Here is a 4,793-nt window from a genome sequence, read left to right as displayed (position 1 = left end):
TGTCCTTGATTTCAATATAGCAGTATGTTCCATATTTACATAGAGCTGGTAAAGTCATGGTATAATTTACTGCCTTAAATGGAACCTGTCAGGTTAAAAAAAAATAACCTGTTCTCTTCACGTGGTACTTGTATGGATGATTTTATTGTGAGTGCAGATTCTTGAAGGGGTTGTTCTGCCGAAATCGATAAGTCTGCAGTCACTTTTTGTGTCTGCAGACTTATGAATCCGCCCAGCGTGCACGGTGCTTTGCGGGGATTCGCTGGTTTCTCAACCAGGACAAGAGGGTATATATGTGTTAGGCTGGTTTCACACGTTGGTGGCTCCGATACGTGAGGTGACAGTTTCCTCACGTACCGGAGACACCGACTCATGTAGACACATTAAAATCAATGTGTCTCTGCACATGTCAGCATGTTTTCACGGACCGTGTGTCCGTTTTGAAAACACGGAGACATGTCAGTGTTTGTGGGAGTGCACATATTACACGGACCCATTAAAGTCAATGAGTCCATGTAAAACACGTACCGCACACGGATGTTGTCCATGTGCAGTCCGTGTGCCATGCAGGAGACAGCGCTACTGTAAGAGCTGTCCCTCCCACGTGGTGCTGAAGCCGCTAATCATTTCTTCTCGCATCGTTCGCTGGAGAGAAGATATGAAAACTCTTTTTTTGTTTTGTGTTGAAAAAAAAAATCCTGTCCCCAACCCCCTCTCACCCCCTGTGCGACCCCCCCCCCCCCCCGCTGTTAATAAAATACTTACCAGGCTCCCTCGCTGGCGCTGCTTCCTGTCCTCGCCGCAGCTTCTCCTGTATGAGTGGTCACATGGTGCCTCCCATTACAGTGATGAATATGCGGCTCCACCCCTATGGGAGATGGAGCCGCATATTCATCACTGTAATAGGCGGCACCACGTAACCGCTCATACAGGAGTAGCTGCGGCGAGGACAGGAAGCAACGCCAGCGAGGGAGCCGGGTAAGTATTTTATTAACAGTGGGGGGGCGCACAGGGGGTGTGAGGGGCTTGGGGACAGGAATCTTTTTTTTAAACACAAAAAAAAAGAAAAAAGAGTTTTCATATCTTCTCTCCAGCAAACGATGCTGGAGAGAAGAAATGATTAGCGGCTTCAGCACCAGATGCAGGGGACAGCGCTTAACTCTAGCGCTGTCTCCTGCACGGTCCGTGTGGTCCTCAGTCGGCACACGGGCGGCACACGGATGCCGCAAGTGTGCCACACTGATGTGCCACATAAACGCACGGACACACGGACATGGATAATTTTGGTACCGATTTTTCCGGTACTGGAATTATCTGGACGTGTGAGACTGGCCTTATACATATTCCAGGCTACAGCGTGGCCAGTGGGCGTGGCCTGACTTCCATACACTAGTATGGCCACACCCACTGGACAGCCATGTAATTAATTGGTGCATGGCCTTGCTCAATACAAATATATGGGAACAAGGCCGCGACCACTGGTCGGGATTAAGGGTGACTCATAAATACCCTCCAATCCTGGATCAGAATCCAGAAAATCGTCCTGGGGCAGGTCTTTCCCCCACAGACGCAGCACAGCCGTCACTCAGGGCCTCTGCACGTCGGGCGCCGCCTCCTCTTCCTTCATTATCATCCCACTGTAAGTTCGAAGGGCAGTGCAACTGAGCATGCCCCCCCAAAAAATAACAGCGCAGGCGCTGGGGATGCTAATGAAGGAAGAGGAGGCGGCACCTCCTCCTCCTAATTTCAGCAGTGCCAGGGACCCGAACTAAAAGAGCCACCTTGTCAGAATGCAGCATTAGTGCAGCACAAGGTGGCTCTTTTAGTTACAAATGCCTGGGCGGTGACAGGTTCCCTTTAATAAGTAACATTTCCCACATGTCTACTTTACATCAGCAGAATTTTGGAAAAACATTTTTTTTCTTTAGCAGTTATAAGGGTTAAAAGTTGACCAGCGATTTCTCATTTTTACAACACCATTTTTTTTAGGGACCACTTCACATTTGAAGTCACTTTGAGGGGGTCTATATTATAGAAAATACCCAAGTGTGACACCATTATAAAAACTGCACTCTTCAAGGTGCTCAAAACCACATTCAAGAAGTTTATAAACCCTTCAGATGCTTCACAGGAATTTTTGGAATGTGGAAAAAAAATGAATATTTAACTTTTTTTCCCCAAAAATTTATTTCAGATCCAAATTTTTTTATTTTGACAAGGGTAATAGGAAAAAATGGACCCCAAAAGTTGTTGTGCAATTTCTCCTGAGTACCCGGATACCCCATATAAGGTAGAAAACCAATGTTTAGGTGCACGGCGGAGCTCAGATGGGAAGGAGCGCCGTTTGACTTTTTGAATGCAAAATTTGCTGCAACAATTGGCGGATGCTATGTCATATTTTGAAAGCCTCTGATCTGCCTAAACAGTGAAAATACCCCACAAATGACACCATTTTTGAAACTAGACTCCTCAGGGAACTTATCTAGATGTGTGGTGAGCACATTGAACCCCCAGGTGCTTCACAGAAGTTTATAACGTTGAGCCATAAAAATAAAAAAAATCAAATTTTCCCTACAAACATGTTTTTAGCACAAAATATTGTATTTTTATAAGGGTAACAGGAGAAATTAGCTCCATACAATTTTTGTACAATTTCTCCTGAGTACACCAATACCCCATATGAGGGAGAAAACCACTGTTTGGGCACACGGCAGAGCTTGGAAGGGAAGGAGCGCCATTTGACTTTTTGAATGCATAATTTGCTGCAACAATTCGCGAATGCCATGTTGTGGGAGCCTCTGATGAGCCTAAACAGTGAAAACCCCATAAGTGACACCATTCTGATCTAGATTTGTGGTGAGCAGCACATTGAACCCTCAAATGCTTCACAGAAATTTATAATGTTGAGATGTGAAAATAATAAAATCACATTTTCATCACAGAAATGTTGTTTTAGCCCCAAGTTTTTAATTTTTGTAAGGCTAACAGGAATTTTTTTTACAACAAACTGAGGTCCATTTTTTCCTGAGTGCACGAATACCCTACATGTTATCGGAAAATATTTTTCAGGCACATTGCAAAGCTCAGAAGGCAAGGAGTGCCAGATTACAGTGCAGATTTTACTGTTCTGGTTTGCAGGTGTCATGACCCACTGAGAGAGCCCATGAGGTGCTAGAACAGCAGAACCCCCCCATAAGTGACCCCATTTTACAAACTACACCTCTCAATGAATTCATCTACCATTATACCATTGAGCAGTGATGACAAAATAACTACATTTTTGCCACCAAAATTTAGGTTTAGCCCCAGATTTTACATTTTCACACAAGAAGTGGGTAAAAATGGGACCAAAGTGTGTGTCACAGTTTCTACTGAACGTGGCAATATCCCAAATCTGACTGTACAGTGCTGCTTAACCATACAGAGAGACTCGGGAGGAACAGAGCTTTATTTGCCTCCTGGAGCGCAGATTTTCCTAGAATAGTTTGTGGACTCAATACACAGAGCCCCTAATTGCTCGAAGAGCAGAATTCCCCTCAAGAGACCCCATTTTGGAAATTATACCCCTTGGGAAATTTATCTACTGGTGAAGTGACGATTTCGACTCCGTGGGTGTTTTCCAGGAACAAGCAGCAATGAATGTTGCCAAGTGAAAATGAAAATTGCCGTATTAGTGACCAGTACGCTATGCAGGCTCTCATCACTACAGAAATGCCAAACGTGGACGCCATATGTTGTTTAGGCACATTGTGAGGCTCAGAAGGGAGGGGGCATTTGGATATGGAAGCAGATAATTTGCTGAGTTTCTTTTGGCAGGTGAGGAGCCATTTCGCTTTTCCAGAGCCTTTGTGCTACCAGTAACATGGAAGCCCCCTATATTTCAGTTAACAGATGACAGACCTGAGTGGGGACTTGCTTTTTTTGTGGATTGACTTGAAGCTTTTATTGGGAACATTTTACATAACATTAGGGATTACATTTATCCAGCTCTCTACACTGACCACTTACTTTGGGGTTTCTGTCTAAATCTCTGAATGACGTGATTCAGATGAAACCACTGAGGGATCCATTCACTATAATGAGGCAGCAGAGTTACTCAGGACTTTCTGTTCAGATGTGTCCTTCTTTTCAGAAGTGCACAAAACTGTGGCCGATGGTACTTTTATGCAATCCTGAAAAGACGGACACTGCTGGATTCCAGATCAGACAGCGTTCACATCTGCCTTATTATAGGTAATCTTCCGCCAGAGGTTCCGTCTGAATCACATATTTCAGAGAGTTACACAGAAACCCCGGTGTAAGTGCTCAGCGCAGAGCGGAGGATAAATGTGCGTTGAGTCTTACTGTGAGCATGTACCTGTTCATATTAGCTTGTAATTGCCAGTTGGTCTTTTTGTCATTGGAAAAATTGATAAAGCAGTTTTATTCTTCGGGTCAGTATGATTACAGCGATACCTCATTTATATCACTTTTTTTATGTTTTGGAGCTTTAATACAATAAAAACTAGTTTATAGAAAAATTAATTATTTTTGCATCTCTTTATTCTTAGAGCTATAACTTTTTTATTTTTCTGCTGATTACGCTGTATGGCAGCTTTTTTTTGCGGGACAAGATGACGTTTTCAGCGGTACCATGTTTATTTATAGCTGTCTTTTTTATCGCGTTTTATGCCACTTTTTGTTCGGCACTATGATGATAAGTATTGTTTTTTGCCTTGTTTTTTTTTTTTATGGTGTTCACTAAAAGGGTTGACTAGTGGGTCACAATATTGGGTCACCATGGCAACAATTGG

Source organism: Ranitomeya imitator, chromosome 1, assembly GCF_032444005.1.
Source record: "Ranitomeya imitator isolate aRanImi1 chromosome 1, aRanImi1.pri, whole genome shotgun sequence".
Classification (NCBI taxonomy): Eukaryota; Metazoa; Chordata; class Amphibia; order Anura; family Dendrobatidae; genus Ranitomeya; species Ranitomeya imitator.
Note: the sequence above shows the minus strand (reverse complement) of the source record.